General features: G+C 37.9%; 1 protein-coding gene across 1 annotated transcript in view; it reads left to right on the plus strand.

Annotated features, from left to right (window-relative positions):
- CNTN5 (contactin 5) overlaps positions 1 to 22,970 on the plus strand; it is a 1,092,962-nt gene that overhangs the window by 875,716 nt on the left and 194,276 nt on the right. The gene's annotated exons all lie outside the window — the stretch shown is intronic.

Here is a 22,970-nt window from a genome sequence, read left to right on the forward strand (position 1 = left end):
CCACCTTGAAAAAGGGATTGAATAGAAAGAGGGAGATATTTGATGCCGGTTTTGTAAATTATTTATCATAGACCTGGAAAAATTTCTATAGAAAATTCATTTTAATTACTTTGATTATAGTTAAAAAAAAAAAAAGAAAGAAAGCCAGTGAAGCCAGTCACAGAGTCAAGTGACTAAGTGACTGATACGTTTATAGTTTATTTTAATTATAGTTAAAAACCAAAAAAAAACAGTGACTCCTAGAGAGTCAAGTGACTGATAAGTTGAGCTGAGGGGTCCAACCATCCTGGTTTGCCCAGGACTCTGCCAGTTATAGATCTGAAAATCCCACATTGCAAGAAAACTGGGATGATTAGACACCCCAGATGAGAACTAGGATTTCCTGACCCCTAATCTGCTTTTCTTTTCAGTATGCTAGGATCATCCTTGCCACTTAATCTTAGAGACTAAGCAGCTAGTAGCATATGCTCAGCCTACCCACTATCTGCGTCCTCCACTAGCCTACTTGCTTATCTGTCTATCTATCTATCTATCTATCTATCTATCTATCTATCTATCTATCATCTATCTATATGGCTAAGTGACTGACTGTACATCTGTCTGACCATCCAACCAACTGACCGGCTGGTACATATGAGGTGCACTGGCAATTTAAAAATAAAACGTTGACTCGCTCATGCACAATACATATAAAGCTCTTGCTGGCACCAATCACACACCTGTGTTTCAATCTGTCATTGTCGATCATGAACTTGGTTGTTTTTGTTGACATTTCTATTATAGAGAAAGGGCGAACATCTATATTAAAATATTTCTTCTAATTAATTTCCTTTCAATGTGCACGAATCCGTGCACTGGGCCACTAGTATTGAAATAGTTGTTTTTACCCTGCTTTGTTCCAAAGGGTTTAAGGCATCTTATAAAGCACTGTACATCATAAGGTGATAACTATATATGCCTACATTGCCATTCTTCAAATATTTCATGTACTTTCATGTTTCTGAATGTTTTATTCTTCTTTCTGGTTTGTTCTCTCTCTCTCTCTCTCTCTTTCTCTCTCTCGGTCTAGAATGGACTTTACTTTTATTCCTCTGCTAAAATCATTTAATTTACAGCCCCAATTACCTTCTTTGTGATATCTCCCCACCTGCAGAATTAATCACTACCTCCTCTGTGTTCCCAGGATCCTGGCCTATATTTTGTTCATAGCACTTATCATATCATAGCACTTATCCATTATCTGATTACCTGACTTCATGTTTTTTACTTTTTCTTGCCTTTATTGAATTATTAACATAATTCTCCACATCTAGTAAGCAGTCAGTAATTTATTTTGTTGTTGTTGTTGCTGAATAAATTAATGAACAAACTATTGTTTGTGTGTTTTTTGGTTTTACTTTCTCTTTAAATTATTTTTTACCTTTCACTTACAGTGACAATACAGTATTAAATTAGCTTTAGGTGTATAACATAATGATTAAATAGTTATATAACTTATGAAGTGATCATCCCAGTAAGTGTAGTACCCATCTGACACTATATATAATTATTACAATATTACTTACTATACTGTACTTTACATCCCCATGACTGTTTTATAACTGGCAATTTGTACTTCTTAACCCCTTCACCTTTTTCACCCATCCCTCAAACCCCTGGCAACCAGATATCTCTGTATCTATGTTTGTTTCTGTTGTGTTTGTTCATTTATTTGCACAAAGTCTTTTCTCATAGCCTACTGCAATGTGAGGATTTTCTTCTCCATTACGAAAGAGCACCCCCCTCCCTTAGCTCCAGCTATGTATTCTATACATTTTTATATTTTATTTCAGTATAATTCCTGCCTCAAGCAACACACTTTCCACTTCTAATTTTGATTGGCTGTAGGTTCTAAAGCTAGGAAACTAGTTCCAATAATATTGTTTCTAAGCCAATACTATATAAATTCTGCATTGGGATATGAAGTGCTTTTGTTTGAGGTCCTGTGTTCTGCATTTGCACTTCTCAATACTTGTTCTGGTTTACAGTCTCCAGTGTCCAGAAAAATACTGAGCACATGATAGGGCTCTTCTTAGACTCTTCATCCCTCTGGAGGGCTTGCTGTGACCAGACCCCTCCCTTTTTAGTTGGTGTTCTTCACACTTCTACATCATCACCTATCTTTTTATATTATCATTACGTGCTTAATTGTTTATCTTTTGCCTCTACTTCTCGGTAAACATCTGTAGACTATTTGCTATTGCTATACCTAGCTTATGGTAAATGCTCAACCGAACTTAATTTATTTCATGGATTAGTCCAAGTTAATTAGTCAAGCTAAAAATACAGTTTCATAGGGAGATACTATATAGAGAAAAAGAATATTTCAGACTTCCTCTGGGTTTGTGTAATGGGTAGTCCGAGAGCAAACCCCGTGTCTTCCCCGGAACTCGGCAGCATGTGTCGTTACAAGGCCTGGAGGTGAGAAGAGGAAAAGTCCAGCGACTGGCTGGCTCATCTCGCTAATTTTGCTTTACCTAAACTTGCAACTTAAGTTTAGAGTTGAATTTATGAATAAGATGGATTCACTTCTTTGCTTCTGTCAACACTGATCTGATATCTGCAAGTCATCAAAAAGATGCTGTGGAAGATATGGGACTTTAACTGCTCTTGGAATGAGGGGTAGGACTTGGTTTGGCAGAAGAAAAAGAGACATTTCAAATAAGGGAAATAACACAATCTAGCGCATGAAACAGAAATGATACAGTGTGTTCCTTCAACAGTAAGGACTTTCACATGTATAGAATATGAGATAAGAACAAGTAGGTGTGAACAGCCCTGATGATGACTGGAACTAAGCTGGGATATGTACACTTGGCATATTGGTATATATGCATAAAGAGGTGCATGATAGGTAACATTTATGAAAGATTTGTGAAAAACACTAGTGACAGAAAAACACCTTGGGGTCTCTTACCATTAAACAAACATGGTATTCTGGCTCTGAGGATGCAGGGCAAGGCATATGCCCAATAAGTCATAAGAAATTAAAGTAAATTCATATTTCTGAAGTGAGGAACAGTTCACTTATCTAGCCTTGTCTCTTACCGCTGAGCCATATATCTTTTATGCTTCAATTGGCACAATTTCCTAGGCTTACTGAATTTATTGCATCCTTTGGATTCCATTGTTTATACTAGTATGGCTTCCTTTGCTTGATCCTTGCTCTCTTCTGAGAATTTTCTACTTACTCTTCCAGATTCCCCTTGCCTTCTCCACATTTCTAAAAGGGCTGTCAAGGTGTCATAGATAATTAGGACCAAATGCAATGACTGCTCCTCATCTACTGCCTGCTAAAATGATAAAAAGAATCATAATGAAAAAGCGAGTGAGTCAAATGGATGAATTATCTCCTTTTATAGAAGGAGCACAATTGGAAGGAATTGCTGTCTCATGGGAGAATATGATGAGTTATTTGGGATGTTCTGGGGACGGGTAGGAGGAAGAACTTTGTCTTGAAATATCTGGTCACCAACTAGGGATTCAAAACAGCGCTCTGGTTAAAGGCTGAAAGTTGAACATGGTTGACCTAGACATTGTGAGATGCCCATAGATTTCAGAGCATAGAGCAGAGTTTGGAGAAATGCCACCATATTTAGCAAGGAGGGAGGATAAAGAAACAATGAAAATAGAAGCCATAGAATAAGAGAGGTGGGAGAAAATGCTGAAAATGTCGTTTTTTAGAGGTCAAGATGAGAGTTTCAAGAAGAAAAGAAGTAAAACAATGTCAAATGTAGTAAAAGGTCAAACACTGAAGAAGAGAATAACTTGGGATTTATCCAGAATCTGATCATTGAGAGAAAATATTTCAAAGGAGTTTTAGTAAAAGATATTACTAAAGTGTATGTTTTATTACATATCTTAAGGGATCAAATGGTTTCCTCAGGAGATATTTTTATTGGTATTAGTGATCCTTGGTCACAGTATATGACTTTTCTCCCTTCTGCATTACCAGCGTTCTCAACATTAGCACCAGACATAATGTGATTAATTAAGAGACATGGATTCCATCTCTAACTGGCTGTGTGATTTCGTACAAGACAGAATAATCGAATCTTAAGTTTAAAGGTCATTGCACTCTCACCCAATATAAGAATTCTCCCTGCAACCTCCTTGACAATTAATTTGCTTCATCTTTCTAGATGCCAGTCCCCTGGTCTCTGAAATAATGCACTGGGACTTCCATCTCTAACTTCTGACTAAATCAATTAGAGGATAAAGTCACTTAGTGAGAGCCCTTCAACTCATCGTCAACGTGCACACTGTACGATATCTCAATCAACATATTATTTTTAAAGTGAAATATTTTTAAATGTTAATAAACTCTTGAAATCAGTAAGTAAGGTGTAACTGGCATTGGTGCATTCCCTTTACTTAAACTTAGAGGATATTTTGGCAAAAGATATATTCATATTTCTGTTGACACTTCAGTGGTTGCAAATGAACATTTGCTGGCCTTCCTCCTGAGTCTAGCATTTCACCTAATTCTGATTTTACGCATCAGTAAATTCTGAACAACCCGTGGCTTACAGCGCATCATGTACTAATTTTGCTCTGACAACCTTGTAATGGGAATTTGAACACTTATTACATTTTTCTTGTTAAAACCAGAGAAAAAAAATATTTCAAGTGTTTACAGCTCTCTAACCTTGCCTCCATGAAGTGAAGTTTGATGTTCTGTTTCCTTTTACTTTGAAATCTCATTTTTAATAACACTGTTCCACACCTGGTACTGCCTATTCTATCTGTGAACTCACTCGCCTTTGGAAGGAGTAGCCATAATCCTGTAACTTTGCTTCGCTCTAGTCAGGGAGTGGTTAAAGAGTGGAGTCTATTTTAATTACTTGTTTTGTATCCAGCAGGACTTGCAGATGCTGCACCGCACCTGTAAGCTGTTATTAGACCTCCCTCTTCATTTGGGGGCAAATTTCTACTCAAATGTTGTTTAGGCTACAAGGAACCCTTGCAACTTGCATAGGCTCATGATGGTTTTCCCCAGCATACCTGGAAGAGGTTCTAGAGATCATTGCATTATGGCAGATAAAGGTAAAGATTGAAGTGATGAAGTAAACAGAACTCTTTACAAAGTCACAAAATTTATTTTGCTTTGTCAAATAGAACAGGGAATGCTCAAATTATCTGCTTCCCACACATTAAAACAAAATACACACACACACACACACACACACACACACACACACACACACACCACACACACACACAAAAAATGTGAAACTCTGAGAGACAAAGTAGAGAATGTCATGTTTAAGAAGGGTGCTTCTCAGGCATCATAGTGTAGTTTGATCTAGGTGGACGGAATTCTAGAACAAATAGGCACATATAATATCTTTTGTTGAGTACGCACCAGAAACCAAGGACTGTACCAGACACTATGCATATATCATTTCATTTTACCTCATTGAGAAAAATTAGGAATGGTTGTGCCCATTTTTCAGGTGTGGAAACTAGGATGAGGTGGCATAACTGGAACACAGACTAGTTAGTGGCAAAACTCCACTTCCACACATGGTTGTCTGAAAAGCCTACACACTTTTGAGATTCATATAACTTTGTGTGAACAGGAATTCACCAGACAGACAAGAGAGATAATGCATTTCAGTCAAAAACGAGAACAGAAGTGCTGAGGCACAGAAGCTTGGTGCAGCAGGAGAGTAGGTTGTGATGGGCAAGTTTGGGGCGTGGCAGTCTGAAACTTGAGAGATGGACAAGAACCTAGTTTGAGGGTGCTTGAATGTCTTGCTAGGGAGTTTTGTCTTTATTTTGGTGGCTAAGGTAGAACCCTGAAAAATATCTACTCTAAACACAGGAAAAAGTTATACAAATTGAAAAAGAAATCACTTTGGAAGAAAAACAAGTTGAACACATGATCAGGTCACTAAAAAGAGAAGAAATAAAAAATCATGAATAAACCTAAAAACAATTCTCATCCTCATTATTCAGGAAAAAAGTAGATTACCTACCGGTTTACATTTATCAAATTAGCAAAGAGATTCTGAAATGTTAGTGCTTAGTTGCTGGTGAGGTAGGTACCCGCTTACCCTGTGACTGAGAAATTACTTCGTTAAACATTGATGGAATTGTCAACATGTATCTATATGGTTCCCAATAATTTCACTTCTAGGGCTTTACCTCTGAGTGTACACACCAGGGTTTAATTTAATAATGTTTATAGGGAAAAAAATGAAACAACTAGATGTCCAAGAATAGTGAGATGCCAAAGTGATGTTATTCACCCATTAAACTCATGTCTTTAAAATGCATTCAACGCAGAGAACTGTAAATGTGGTGATGTGAAGTATCTATTCGACTCTATTTTATTTACTCTTCACATTATTTTTAGAAAATTTAAAATATAAAAAAAATGTTTGCATGAAATGCAACTTTTACAGTTTCTCTTAAATAGTTACAAAATCCAGCCTGGCCACAATTGGCAGATCTGAGTCCTGACTTTTTTCTTTCAATAAGTCATGAGCATCCAGTTTGTTGAAAATTTTCCCACTCCCTCTTGTCTTAAATACAATTATCCTGCTAGTTTTACCTTTTTTAAAAAAACAGTATTTCCCTTGCCTCATAGGAATTTCTTTGTAATATACGGTTATATGAATGAAACAAAATAAAATATATAGATTTATAATTTCATAAACATATGAAGGAAAACATAGCAAAGTATTAACAGGAGAAATCCTTAGGTGACGATACAGTTGCTTTTAGATTAGATAATCCAGTTACCTTTCTTCACCTGTTTAGCTCAGCCCCACTCCCTACCTCTGGAAACCAATCTGTTCTCTGCATCTATGACCTTATTTTTTTGTTTGTTAGTTTTTTAAGATCTGACATATAAGTGAGCTCATAAGGTATTAGCATTCTCTGTTTGACTTATCTCACTTATCATAAATCTTTTTTAATTAATGTTTTCTTCTTCTGCCGATAAATACCCAGGAGTGGAATTGCTAGATCATATTGCAGTTATATTTTTAATTTTTTGAGAAATCTCCATAATGTTTTCTTAGTGGCTGCACCAATTTACATTCCCACCAACAGTGCATGTAAGTTCTCTTTTCTCCACATCTTTGTCAATGCTTATTATTTCTTGTCTTTTTGATAATAGCCATTCTAATGGGCATAAGATGATATCTCATTGTGGTTTTGATCTGCTTTTTTCTGATGATCAGTGATGTTGAGCACCTTTTCATGTACCTGCTCGCTCTCTGTACATCCTCTTTGGGAAAAAAAGGTCTATTCCATCCTTTGCCCATTTTTACAATTGTTTTTCTCTTTGTTTTGGTTTGTTTTTGCTATTGAATTTTATGCATTTAAAAAATATGTTTCGGATACTAACCCTTTAACAGATATAAGATTTGCAAATATTTTCTCCTCTTTAGTAGATTACCTTTTCATTTTGTTGATGATTTTACTTGCTGTGCAGTTTTTCATTTGTTAAATATATTTTTAGTGACTTCAGAGAGGAAGGGAGAAGGAGAGAGAGATAGAAACATCAATGATGAGAGAGAATCATTGATCGGCTGCCTCTTACATATCCCCTACGGGGGATTGAGCCCACAACCCAGGCATGTGCCCTTGACGGGACCCTTCAGTCCGCAGGCCAGCACTCTCTCCACTGAGCCAAACCAGCTTGGACAAACTGCTGTTAGTGTTTTGATTTGATGTACTTCCACTCTTTTACTTATGTGTTTGCTGCCTTTACTTTTGGAGCCACTTCTTTTTTTATCCTCTCCATTGTACTCACTTACCAGGCCCATTCTTTCATACCGCTCAGCCCCTCCAGGGGATGGTTCAATACAAAGTCCCCACAGCCAGGTCTTCTGTTCCCAGGCAATGCCCAAGGATCCACACAAGAACAAATCCTCACTCCTGCTTAAAGGAAAATCTTTCAGATGTGCAAATTCTTTAAGTGGAATCTTCTCTCTGTCAGAGGACTCTTTCTCTCACAGCATTGTCCACCTTTTACAGTAGAACCATGAAGCTCAAGTGTGCTAGCCAAGTGTATTATCACGTGGAATGCTAGCAACATCAGAGGCTATGCCCTCAAATCACAGACTTCCCATAATTGAACATGATTTCAGCTCATATAAAGTTCAGACAGTGTTGCTGATCGGAAGGTGGCTCTCAGGCCCCTTGGAAGATGTGCTACCACTAACTGCATCAAGCTACAAAAAACTGTCACCTCTAGCCACAGACCACCAGCCACACTTTACTGCCAGGAAAGCAGAGAATAAGGGCCACCAAGTGGCCTAGCATTGTATAAAAAGTATTCTTAACCAGAATACGCAACCTACGTAGATGTCCTGGAATAAAGGAGAGAGGTTTGCTTTTAAAGAGATGGCTGGACTGTGCAACGCAAACTTTTCTCTTTCTAAAGACGAATCAAAGGCTCCTTTTCCTGGGGGCAGAGGGGGGGGGCAGAAAGGGAGTGTGTGGAAGGGAATAGGGAGGAGAAGGAAAAAGGGGAGACAAATAGAACTCGTCCATATGAAAACAATGCTAGAAACATGCTAGAATCATTTTTAAATTAAACTTTCAGTTTAAATTGTACATTATATGGGTAAAACCATCACAGAATACAGTAATATAAAAATAAAAGATCATTCATGTTTTAAAATAGGTATTTTTCCATTTGCCTAGAAAATCACCTTAAATTATCTGTTTCCTGGGAAATGGAGAAGACATAATAATGGCCTCCCTCCCTCTAATAGAGAATATCAAAAAGTGACATGGCGTTTACATAAAATGTTGTCCCCACCCAGATCAAGTAGCCTACTATTGACAGAGGTCCCTGAAACATTCTGCAGAACATCTTACTTTCAAGGGAGTTAGTTCTATAGCCACCTCTGGAGACCATCAACTCTGAAAGTAACTTAATATGTTGGCAGTTGGAGGACATACTGACACCATCCTATCTATTTATGACTAAGTCTAAATGTTCAAAAAATAAATAAATTCACGCATATTTAGTTGGTCTGTAAAGTGAACTTGGATTTACTATTTTCTGAACATAGCTTTGACAGTAATAAAGTATCCTAATAACAAACTTAGACTAATAAAAGTATCCCCAAGACCACTCTTCCCTTACTCCTGCCTTGCTTACACACTTGTCAGTAAATTAGAGTTTTATTTCATTCATGTCAGGTACCCTGCAGATTTTGAGGAAAATAAAGGCCCCTTGTGGAAAATACAAGAGTTTCTGACAACTGGTAGATAAATTCTTATTTATTAAAAATAATTTCTTTCTTAGCATGAGGTCAGTAGACTTAATGAAAAAATTTCATGGTATAAGCAATATTAAAATATACTAATTATGACAGTTCCAGCAAATCCCAAAGTGTACTGGGTTATAGAATAAAAGGCTTGTTTTCAGAGGCTGCAACTATGGTTCTATCCTTTTTTCCTAACATTTGGGTAGTTGCTGAAATCTGGCCAAAGTACAATAGAACCAAATGTTTGAGAACCATATTGACGATCAATTTTGAGAACTGAATAGAAGTTTAACTATAACAAAGGAGAAGAACACTTCATTGTATAGATTGGTTGAAGCATAATTCTATCATTAGTTAGTTGATAATTTCACTTCTTTTTTTCTCTATTACCCTGAATTCACCAATTAACAAGTTACTATGGAAAACTTATGTATAAAACCACAGGATTTTTTTTCAAAATATATCCTTAGTGATTTCAGAGAGGAAAGGAGAGGGAGAGAGAGATAGAAACATCAATGATGAGAGAGAATCATTGATTGGTTGCCTCTTGCATACCCCCTTCTGGGGATTGAGCCCAAAACCCAGGCATGTGTCCTGACTGGGAATCGAATCATGATCTTCTGGTTCATAGGTCAATGCTCAACCACTGAGCCTCACCAGCTGGGCAAAACCATAGCATTTTTAAAAATAAAAGAAAGTCTTCATTTTAAAAGACCTTTTATTAGTCTAGATTACATATAGTAAATATATACAAATGCATATATTTAACATAAAAGCATATATATATATGTGTGTGTGTGTGTGTGTGTGTGTGTGTGTGTGTGTGTGTGTGTTTAATATCCAACTATTTTTTAAAAAGTAATATTACAGCCCTAACCGGTTTGGCTCAGTGGATAGAGCGTCGGCCTGTGGACTGAAGGGTCCCAGGTTTGATTCCGGTCAAGGGCATGTACCTTGGTTGCAGGCACATCCCCAGTAAGGGGTGTGCAGGAGGCAGCTGATCGATGTTTCTCTCTCATCGATGTTTCTAGCTCTCTATCCCTCTCCCTTCCTCTCTGTAAAAAATCAATAAAATATATTTTAAAAAAAGTAATATTACATAGTTTATAGGAAGCAAAGTTTGTTTTGGATGTAACCCAGAAAGCTGAGTAGAATTTGCCTAAACACAATAGTGAGGAGACTTTCCTTGTTTTTTATTTTTGTTGTGTTTTTTTTTAGGGTTTTTTTTTAAGGTTTAAGTGAAGTTACTCAAGTTGGCTTGACCACAGTGGAAGATTGTATAGGTATAATGGCATGGCGAGATTAGAAAAAGAAGTTGAGACCACACTAGGGGAACCCCTGAAAGCATGGATGAGGATTGCATTTGAGTTTAGAGAGAATAGGGAGATTATAGGATGCTCAGCATTGTCTAACAAATATTATTGACCTTGGATAAAAATCAATGAGAATAGTGCTCTATAGTAAAGGAATACATACAATACAATATGCAGTTGGTTTCATGAAGACATCTGCAGGCAGCCATGTATGGGATAAACAGAAATGAAAGAGACTGGAAGTAGGAGGCTGATGCAATAATCAGATGTGTGGTGAGTTAGAAGAATGAAATAAAAAAGGAAGCGGAAATTAACTGGGATAGACACATATTTCCATCACAAAACTTCAATGAGTAATTAAATCCATATATTATTTCAACTCTTTGCATATGCAGTGTTTCTCTTATGTCAAAAAGCAAGGAACCTGGGTACAAAAGTTAAAGTTTGAAACAAGTTCTCCCTGAGACCTTGTCATATGCTCGCATATAAGTGATCATGGAGTTCACTATCATATACTCTCATAAAAAGTTATAATTTTTATTTTAGCATTTATTACCATTTCACTAAATAATTTTTTATTACCTTTAAGTCATAACTGGCTATAGAAAAAATTATATGGAGAAAGACTTCTTTCCCTTTGTGATATTCCAACACCCTTGACAAAGTGTCGTCTCCATCATTCGGTACTTTCATGCCACTATGGTCTTCCATCATCACTAAAGAAAAGCCCACAGAATTAAATCACACATAATACTAGGATCATTTGTCTTTAGAAATCCCCAAGGAAGAGACTAGATCTCTAGATGATGGTATTTGGGCCATTCCTGAGGCACACACTTTTGGGGTTTACCAAGCAGCTACTTCTTCCACTTTTGAAATAGAATTGACCCTACACATATTCCCTTTTATCATTTTTCATTCTAATAACAAAAATTACTAATTAAGCATTCTTCAGGAATTATTTATAAATAAGAGAGAAAAGATGGTTTATATTTTAACTTATTTCAGATAGATTTTATTGCTGGAATGAGCATTCAGAATGAAAGGCAAAAGTAGCAAGGACACAACTTACCAATGTAGAGTGTATGGAAAAACATAAATATCTGATTTATTAATCTTTATTATAGGATCTAAGAAGTTTACCTTTTATGCCTTCAGATTTGGAATCAGGACATTAATTTATACCTGTTAGATGTCTAAATAGAAACACTAGAACAAAAGCAAAACGGAATTTTCTCTATACATCCCAGAAATCTAAAAAATAATGCTGAATTTTTAGCACTTAAGTAGATTATATTAAGGTAACCAGTTTACAAAGAAGCATTACTTGACCAAAAATACCTCTGAAAATAAGTGTAGCATTTTAAATGCAATTATAAGGATTTCTATCCAAATAGATATTTTTCAATAACATAGCGTTGCTATTTTTCCTGCTATATGCTTTATTTTCTAAAATTTTAAAAAGCAAAATGTATTCCAGTTCATAATGAGAATGTGAACTTAGGTAAGTTTTCTCACTAGATATTATAAAATGCATTAGAGAACAATCTATCTATAAGCTATATAATACCCAACAGTACTCAATCTAATTTGCAATCCATAATAGAGACTAATTTTTTACAGTACGAGAAAAATGACTCACATTTGTTTATAAATAGTACCTTGAAGGGCTCTGTATTTAATTAAATGTCCAAAGACAAATCTGTTTGCCCTGATTGCATCTTCCAAATCAGAGATTGATAGAAGCCACAGGGTCAGGGGAGCCATTTACCAGAGTGATGGTGAAATGTGGGATTGATGTGGCTTCAGTCTGGGATGCTTTATTTGAAAATGCTTAGTCTCTGGTAGCATCCACGATGCCATTTTTATTAGCTCGTAGCATTTGTGCATACGCTCCTGAAACTGCTGCAGCCCACTGAGGATTGAATTAAAGAGAGGATTTCAGGCCATATCCTTCACTAGAATATAGCTCTTCCTAAAGTGTCAATGTGAAAAATGTGAAGCCAAAGTAAACTTGTAACAGACCATAGCTACATAGGTGTACCGGGGGAGAGAGAGAGAGAAATACATTCGATTTAAACGTGAGACTTGTCAATATCAAGACTGGTTATAAATGGCACTCCAGTTCAGATATTCGGGGGGATGGAAAGGAGAAAGTTTTCACTCAACTGACTTTTGTTGGACTATGTAGATACAGTTTTAGTTAAATTATTCAGTTAGCAATTCCCTGTAGAAAGTGACAAAAATACAAGGACAGAGAAACTGAATGGAACAGACGGATGAGGCAACATCTCAAAAAGACAGGACACAAAGGATGAAAGGCATGTATGAGCCAACCGAGTTATCTTTGGGATCCAGAGACAAGGCAAAGAGATTTATTTGTCCCTGAAGCAGCCCTCAGAATGAAAAGTTTCATTCATAGTTAAAGAGAGATTAACATCCCCAACCTCCTTCCATTATTCATTATTTCCCTAACAGAAGAGATAATAATATTTCTTTTTACCTCCTGCAATGTTATTTTATTAACTTTTTCTCTTTTTTGAAATGTCTTTTGTTTCTGAACCAGAGATTGATAGAAGCCACAGGGTCAGCTTTCATTTTTAATAGAAAATTGTATAGAGAAATAAAATGCTGCATTTCCCCCCTGTGGTTGTCATTCTGAATGTTCATAAATATTCTCTCTGTCCTCAGCACATGTCAGAAATGCACCTCCCTGCTGACTTGAAATTAGGTAAGGCCATGGGACTTGTTTTGGCCAATGAAATGTGAGTGGGAAGTGCCTCTGTTACTTCTGGGGAGGAGCTTTAATAGTCAGGGAGGGCTTTGCCATTTTCTCCCCCCCTCCACTCCCAAATAGCCCAGCTCTGCCTGTGTGGCCCAGTTAGTTGAGTGTTGATCTATGAACCAGGAAGTCGTGGTTAGATTCCAGGTCAGGACACATGCCCATGCTTGTTTTTTCTGACTTGGTCGCCAGTAGGGGGCATGCAGGAGGCAGCCAATGAATGATTCCCTTTCATCATTGATGTTTCTATCTCTCCCTATCCCTTCCTCTCTGAAATCAATAAAAATATGAAATATATATAACAGGAGCCACTCCAACAGCCTAGGTCATAAAGTTGAAGAAAATATAGATCAGTACCTCAAACTGACCTTCAGTGAACATGATCAAGAGTAAGGGAGAAATGGCCCTGTGTGGTTTTTAGACACCGAAATTTAGAGTTTATTTGTTATTTCAGCCTGGTACATATCACTGATGATAATAAATAGGAAAGATAAGCATGTATGAAAAGGAGATAATTCTATTTTCTATTTTAAAACAAGAATTGATGATACATATTACCCAATACCACAAAAGCAACAAGCATCCTTTTATTGCCTTAATTTCTTCTAAATTAGTCCAGTGCTAGAAAAACTTTGATATCTGCTTAGAGATGTGGCAGGATAGTCTTTTACAGTTAACTCCTTTGTATAGTGTTATGAAAGTTTGACAATTACATTTTCATTCCTCGTAGCTAGGGTGATAAAAACATGAGAGGATGGAAAGCAGGCAAGGCACGTCTTTCTTTAATTGAAAACACACAACTCATTTTGAGATTGATCAAATGGCACAAAATAAATCTAAAGATAAAGAAGTGAAAGTTTCAAATTTATGGTTATGACATAATTTTGAGATGAATGCAAAATAACATAATTAAGAAACAAAACAGGCCTTTATGACACCAGTAATTCACTAACACCATTTAATAATCCCCTGGATGAAAAATTAAAATGCTCAAGTGATATATCTATCTCAAAAATAAAGGCAAATCAAAACAGCATTGTAACAGAACTTTTTGTTACCTCATGTTATTGTTAGAGAAAACCACAGAGAACTATATTCTTTCTATAATATGATTTGAATCATTTATTATTGAAAGCAAATCTCATTCTCTCTCCAGTACTATTCAATGTCTTCCTGTGATTAGAGAAGATGCTCTATATCTGTGCTGCCCAATACATAGCCAGTATTTTTTAAATATATTTTTATTGTTTTTTGTGGGTTTTGAGAGAGAGAGAGAGAGAGACAGAGAGACAGAGAGACAGAGAGGGAGAGGGAGAGAGAGAAAGGGAGAGGAAAGAGATAGAAACATTGATGATAGAGAAATAACAATTGGCTGCCTCCTGCACGCCCCCCGCCCCCTACTGGGGATTAAGCCCACAACCTGGGCATATGCCCTGATGGGGAATTGAACCAGCGACCTCTTGGTTGATTAGGACAACAACGCTCAATCCACTGAGCCACACTAGCCGGGCACAATAGCCACTATTAAGCATTTGGAATGTGGCTAAGTGCCACCAAGACCCTGAATATTCAGTCTTATTTAATTAATTTAGACTTAAGTAGCCCAGTGTAGCTAATAGCTGCCATATCAAGAGTGCAGCCTGTACCCCCCTGTAACTGGAGAATGGGGTGGAGTCTTCACGGTAACACATTCTGAAAGAGACCAACCCCAAACTTTTAGCATCTGAAGTCAGCACTGCCTGGCAATTACTAACAGGGAAGAAGGGAACACAGTTAAAGGCGGTTTTTGACACCAGAGAAGTATTATATTGCAAATAACAATACTAAATGTCTTCTGTTTCCTGAAACTGTTTCGGGAATAGAATTTAAACTGTGAGCATAATTTTCCCTACTCATTTTTAATCCAAATAGTCCATGTTTCTATCAGAAAAAAATTCTGAGTCTTTAACATCATTTTTTGAAAACCTTAAGTCATAAATAATGTTTTATGGATTTTAGAGAGGAAGACAGGGAAAGAGAGAGAGAGAAAGAGAAAGATCAATGTGAGAGAAAAACATCAGCTGATTGCCACCAGTACAAGCCCTGTCCGGGGATGGAACCTCGACCTTCAGGGGCCAGTACGGGAAGAATCTCCAACCAACTGAGCCACACCTGCCAGGGAATCATAAATATTTCAAGTTACTTTTACTTTACTTTTTTTTCCAAATAAAAATTACTAGTTCCCCAGGTTTTGCTTCTATGAAAGTTAAAAAGTCTCAATTTATGTAAAATCTGGGTGATCGAAGTTTTTTTTTCCCATTAGCTTATCAGTAACACACTGTGTCTTCATCAAGTGGGATTCCCTCAGTGGATTGCTAAACCTTACCACTTCCATACATCCCAAATTTCCAAGTACAGCCGGTGGAGGCATATTTACCCTTCAGTCTGTCTTGGCTCTCTATGTTCTATGCTCTTGATCTATTTGGAACTACCATCAATGTGTGTATGTACCCAATTCTTCCACTAAAAAGTTGAAGGACAGCCCTGTCTGGTTTAGCTCAGTGGATAGAGTGTCGGCCTGTGGACTGAAAGGTCCCTGGTTCGATTCTGGTCAAGGGCATGTACCTTGGTTGCGGGCACATCCCAGGAGGTGTGCAGGAGGCAGCTGATCAATGTTTCTCTCTCATCGATGTTTCTAGCTCTATCTCTCTCCCTTCCTCTCTGTAAAAAAATCAATAAAATATATATATTTTTAAAAAACGTTGAAGGACAGGTAAGAATGCTGGACCTTTGGGTATGCAGCCAGTGTTTTATATTTTAGCAGTTTAAAGCAAAATTACTAGACTGTGTTTCAAGGTATCAGGTCAAAAATAGACATTCTTGTATTTGTGTGACAACACAAAAATTTAATTGAAAAGCCAACATTCAGAAAATATTTTTTATTAAGATTATTTTTGTGGGTAAACTCGAGGAAAGATTTTGGCAATTCATACTAATTAATTTTAGGTCTGCAAGCTGTAATTGATCTGGCACTAATGCTGATCTCAGTCAAACTTTATTTATCTGTATTTATATTATATTCCAAATGTCAGTTTTATGAGATAGTCAAAATAATTTTGGCATGAAGATTTTAAAATATTTTAATCTTCACCTAAAATAATTTAATGTTTTATTAAAATCCTATCACATGTTAAATTTTGATAGACTGTTGATTGGATAGATTATCACATTAACTAGAAACCACCTCAGATCCTTTGTATAACCTGCTTAGTGTAGCGTGTATAAAAGTTTCCAAACCTGGAATCAGCCTTGCTTTTTACCCCCCTCTTACAGCAGTTTTCTGCCTGAAATTTGGTTGTCAGTCCTTGAAAATTCTTCTGCTCCAACTCTATAGAGAACTATCCTTCTCTCCCCATTTAGCAAAAAAAAATTCTCTCATTTTTCAAGACTAAGTTTATATGTCATCTCATCTCATTCATTCACTCAACAAATACATAAGAAATATGTTCTTATGTGCTGCTCAGTGCTCTGTAAATTAGCTTACTTGATCCTCACAACTGCTCTGTAAAGTAGATACGTTATCATTATTTCATAAACAAAGACAAATGAAGATTGCCCACCCTTCTGTTCCTCCTACCAAGGACCCCCGCATGCCACCCACCATTCCTACTGACTGGGGAGCCTCTGTGGATATTTCGTCTCCATTATGGACAGGACTGACACCATCAGCCTCCATTTCTCTGGGATTCCCTCTTCTTCAGTGGTCAAATCTCAAAGTAGGATCAAGTGACCGCCATGGACTGCTGTAGTTTTAGAGTAAGTAAGAAAGATTAATGTGTCACAAACCTGTTTTCACCCTAAAAATCCCAGTCAAATTTCAGGTCAATGTATTAGCAAAGTGGCTTTGGTTACTACCCTGCATTTTGTATGCAGCAATTACAACCTGACTTTCTTTTAATCACAGTCAACTATTAGGGCTAAGAAAGAGTAAGATATTATTCACATTCTGCTCACATCACAGTCAGTGACAGAACACATTTGTTGAGTGACTGCAATTATCTATATAGTATACATATATGTAAAACAATAGAATAACAAAAAGAAAATAGAAGTCTCAAGAGAGAAAGGTTGGGGGAGGGGAGGGGCAGTCGAAATGTATGTTTGGAAATATGTTACTCCCAAAATGCTAAGAACCTGTAAAAGGACATCTTTTATACCAATGATGGTTTGGTAAAAGACCAATATTTTTAAATCATAATATGATTTTAGATCATATAATTTTAGTGGAACTTGAGGGGTGTACATGATTTAAAATTAAACTTGATTAAAAATTGGATATCATTTAAAAATTATAAAGTATTTTTTTTTGAAACAAGCAGCCAGTGAGGTTTGCATGGAGAAAACTCTGGTACTACATTCACATATTAAGTCAAGCCATTCATATTAAAAATTCAAGCCAGTGGCCATGAGAGAAATGAGAGAGAGAGTGTGTTGTCTGAAGCCATTACCACTTTTGAAGGAGAACAGCTTCTGCCTGACCTCCCATCTCCTAGTGCCCTAAGATAGTCCCTCTGTCTCCATATATAACAACACACCCTCCTGGCATCCAGCCCTCGCTTGGACTCCAGGCATGGATTGTTCTCATATCAAAAAGCCACATATGGGTCCATCAGGACCAGCAAGTGGAGGAACAGTGTAAGCGCATTAGCCCTCCTGGCTACTGGGTCAGCAGAATTCGCCCATAACTCATTCAGCCAACAGCAGTTTCATGTGAAAGAAAAAACACATTTTACATTTTACCTTGCTGTGAGGAAAAAAATAAATTTATTAATGAACTATTTAAACAAAGAGAAGCCATCCCTATGCATATATATATTTGCAATTTGTAAAACACCCTGTGAATCATGAGAGATTTCCTATAAAAATAAGTTTCATGGTTATAAATTGGACGTGGAAGAGTGAAAACATAATATATTCAGGTATCACTGGTGACTGGCTAGAGTACCAGAGGAAATTTGTTTAAAAAGGAGCAGGGTAGGTAAACACAGTACTCGCGTCCTCCCACAACTACATCAAAACTTCAGCTAAATTACAGAGCAACCATCATTCAGAACCACCTGAAATCTAGCTGAAAAGAAGTCACACAACTAAGGGTATAAAGAAGAAGCCACATCCAGACTGGTAGGAGGGGTGGAGACCCAGGACAGGCTGGTCCCACACGCACGTGTGGTGGATAAAAATGGGGAGGAATATCTCAGCTGCTGAGATCCCCTCTGAGGAGCAAGGGGTCCCAGCCCCATACCAGGTGCCCCAGTCCAGGGTTCCAGTGCCAGGAAAAGTAGCCCCATAACTTCTGTCTGTAAAAAAACAGTTTGGGTTGAGGTTGAGTGAGGCAGAGGGCTGCTGGAGTCCCAGACAGTCCTCTTAAAGGGCCACACCCAGACTTACTCAGACTCACTTCCTCTAAGCTCCAGCACTGGGGCAGCAGCTCAAAAGGCACCAAGGACATACAGAGAAGAACTGAACTGTCCAGCAGTTCACCACAGGGTGAAGGCTGTGGGGGCAGCTTTCTCCCAGAAAGGAGTGCTGGCAGAGCCCGTTGTTCCTTTTCTGAGCCCTCCCCTGACAGAGCTGCAGGCAGGAGCCATATCTGAGTCTCTGTCAACTTGACTAATGCTGTTGGCCCCACCCTGGTGATTCCCTGAGACACTGCCTCACCCAACTTTTTGGTCCTCCCAACCCATTTCCAGTGGCTTTTCTACACAAAGGCCTGCATTGGCTCAAATTTCAAACTTCCCTAAAATCTCTCAAACAAGCAGCATCTATCCTCAAAGTGCTGTATACCTCTGGCTAAGTGGCCCTGAACCTCATCCAGCACGGCCAGGGGTGAACCTGAGGAGGGGTGGTGAAGGATTAAAGAAAACAGACAGACAAGAGAATACAGTTGGGACCAGGTGGATCACTGTGCCTGGATGAGGAAACAGTGACATAGCCTGTAAGCCAGCGGTTCTCAACCTGTGGGTTGCGACCCCTTTGGGGATCGAATGACCCTTTCACAGGCGTCGCTGAAGACCATTGGAAAACACATATATAATTACATATTGTTTTTGTGATTAATCACTGTGCTTTAATTATGTTCAATTTGTAACAATGAAAATACATTCTGCATATCAGATATTTACATTACGATTCATAACAGTAGCAAAATTACAGTTATGAAGTAGCAACGAAAATAATTTTATGGTTGGGGGTCACCACAACATGAGGAACTGTATTAAAGGGTTGCGGCATTAGGAAGGTTGAGAACCACTGCTGTAAGCTGAAGCTTTATTTTATAGTCAGATCACACAAAGCAAAACAAGGGCAAGATGTTTACAATGTTCTTGCGAATTTCAAATCTGCTTCTTTCCTGTTGTTGCCATTCTCTGAACTCTATCAAGCCTTGTTTAGGCAGCACTTGCTGCACTCCCTGCAGCCCACATCCCTTAGCTACCTAGGACTGCAGGGTCAGACTATAAGGTCAAGCTTACATCCATAGCCTTTTGGCTATAATTGTGCTGGGAGGGCTTTGCCCTCCAAGCTGGGATGTGTATGTGGCGTTGCCACAAGTCATTCTGAGGCTTGATCCTGTCAGACCACTGTGGCTGCTCTCCACATGGCCCCAGGTCTGGTACTATATGCAGCTGGCCTTGATTCCCAGCTTGACCATTCTTGGCTCCTTCAAGCCCAGCACAAGTAGCAGCCATGTGCAGATTGCTCTGTAGCTCATTCAGGTGGCCCTGAGCAGAACATAGGTGGCAATTGAACTTGGCCTGTACCTCCTGGGAGGCCCCAGAGCCAGTTCACCTCTAAGACGGCTTCAGACCACCTGAAAGTGCCACCTCACCACCTACACAAGTGACACACTCAGGGGTGGTCTCAGTGGGCACCAGAATTGGTGCATATATACAATAGAATATGACCCAGCCATAAAAAAGAATGAAATTCTGTCATCTGCAACAACATGGGTGGACCTAGAGGATCTAGTGCTGAGTGAAAGAAGTCACACAGAGGAAGACAAATGCCATATGATTTCACTTACATGTAGAATCTGAAAAACAAAATAAATGAACAAGCAGAACAGAAACAGACTGATAGACATGGAGAACATGTTGATGGTTGCCAGATGGGAGGGGGAATGGGGATTGGGTGAAAAGGTGAAGGGATTAAGAAGTACAAATTGGTAGTTACAGAATAGAAGTACAAATTGGTAATTACAGAATAGTCATGGGGATGTAAAGTGCAGCATAGGGAATGTAGTCGATAATATTGTAGTTAACTATGTATGGTGTCGGATGGGTACTAGATTTATCAGGGTGATCACTTAGTAAATTATATAATGTCTAATCACTGGATGTACACATGAAATTAATAGTATATTGTATATCAATTGTAACTTAAAGGTAAAAAAAAATATTTGAAGTATAAAAAAGGGATTTGACATGAACTTGGTTACCTGAGAAGAGAAAGAAAAGTGTAAACCCTCCTTTTTTTCTTGGTGTGAATAAAAATAGCTTCTGAGAGCCAACTAGAAAGTATAAATACCTGTAACAAATTTACTTTTCTTTATATAATAATATAATGATATCTATACTTTTATTATTCTTATTCTATTATTCTTGACCAATCTTATCTTTGGAAGGCATGTCCTATATTATTTTAGATGTGTATTTGCACAGTTATTCTAGCACGTTTGAATGAATGATAGAAAGTAAAATATAAGATTTAAGGTAATTTTAAAGAGAAAGCTTTGGCACATAGCAAACACGAATGAAATACTAGATAGCTGCTTCCAAGAAGCTCTTTTGGGAAAAATAGAGCAAATTGAATTGACTGCCTTGAAAGCACATCGCAGGTGGCAGGTGAGGAGATTCTCAGCTTCCTTGACTTTTTTCCAGTAAATGTGTCCGTCAAAATCACACATTCAGCACTGCTTGCTCGGCTGGGTGTGTGTTCAGAAAAAAAAAATGAAGAAAGAAAATGTAAAGGATTCTGAAATAAGCACATCCTTTTCTTCTCTTGGCAAAGGAAACTGCTCTTATTTCTTCTGAGGAGATTTTAGGCAAGAACCTGGTGTGCCAGTTAGAACCACTGTGCACCACTGCCTTAAGCATTCGAGGTAAGGGTCCTGGACCTGGGTTCTAGTAGGTCTTGATCAGACATGAGCACCGATTTTCTTTGTGGCCTTGAGTAAGTTCACTACCCTGAACGTCTATTACCTGTCCTGCAAAATGAAGGCGATACAAATATAACAGTGGAGTCATCACGTATGATGACTCCACTGTTATATTTACATCATAATATTCTTCTATGAAAAGAAAAATACCCGCACACAAAACCTGTAAAGTTCCCTGATACAATACTACCTATTGCAAAACAGTGTTTCTGAGAGGGTTACATGAAAGGTTATGTATGAAGTGTCTAGCATATAGCATGTGCTCAATTAATATTAGTCTCTTTGCCCCAGGGTCACTTCCAGTATCCCACTCTAGTAAAATCTTTTCCACCTCCTGAAGTCTCTTTGAGCAAGGTATAGTAGCTGTCACTATGGTTACTAGGGTTGAGATAACAGGGCTTATGAGTACTTAGATTTCGAAATTATTGGAAAATCACTTCACTAACTTTTGCAAGTCATATATTTTTAATATATTTTTATTGATTTCACAAAGGAAGGGAAAGGGAGAGAGAGATAGAAACATCAGTAATGAGAGAGAATCATTGATCAGCTGCCTCCTGTACACCTCACACTGGGGATTGAGCCCACAACCGGGGCATATGCCCTGACCAGGAATTGAACTATAACCTCCTGGATATAGGTCGATGCTCAACCACTGAGCCACGCTGTCCAGGCCATATTTTTTAAGACTAGCATTCTATTTAAATATACCATGTGTTTTATTGTATCTATACATTACTTAATACAACATCTATTAGTTATTTAATAATGAATATCCAAATAGTAATAAATATTATTTACTTGGATAAGTGAATGAATGTGTCACTTGAATACAGTGCCTCTCCACTCAAGCATTAATATGTAAGGCATCTTGGGCTATGAGTTTCATTAGACTACATATGAGAACCTGATTCTCTCTGTATAATTGCTTTGGGCTGTGTAACAGAATCCGTAGATTCAATATGAACTGGGAAAATTTATCTAACTTGTTGAAATTCAGGGTTTTTCTTTCCCCATCCATGAAATGGGCATACTAATACCTGATTTACAGAGGTTTGACAAAATTGAAGATAATATCTAACATGTCAAAACTATATGAGTTACTATTATAGCTACCTTTGATGGTTACAGAATAGTCACAGAGGTGTAAATTACAACATGGGGAACGTGTTCAATAATCTATATATATAAACGCCTAAGTGGCTGTTACGACCAAATGACCAGAACGACCGGTCGACCAGTCACTATGATGTGCACTGACCACCAGGGGGCAGACGCTCAACACAGGAGCTGCCCCCTGGTGGCCAGTGCGCTCCCATAGCCAACTTCCCACAGCTGGCCAATTTCCCGCAGTCCCTCCCCTCAGCTGGATGCCCCCCCCCACAATGGCCCTGATTTGGGGGGCA

The sequence above is a fragment of the Myotis brandtii genome, unplaced genomic scaffold (genome assembly GCF_000412655.1).
Source record: "Myotis brandtii unplaced genomic scaffold, ASM41265v1 scaffold37, whole genome shotgun sequence".
NCBI classification, from domain to species: Eukaryota; Metazoa; Chordata; class Mammalia; order Chiroptera; family Vespertilionidae; genus Myotis; species Myotis brandtii.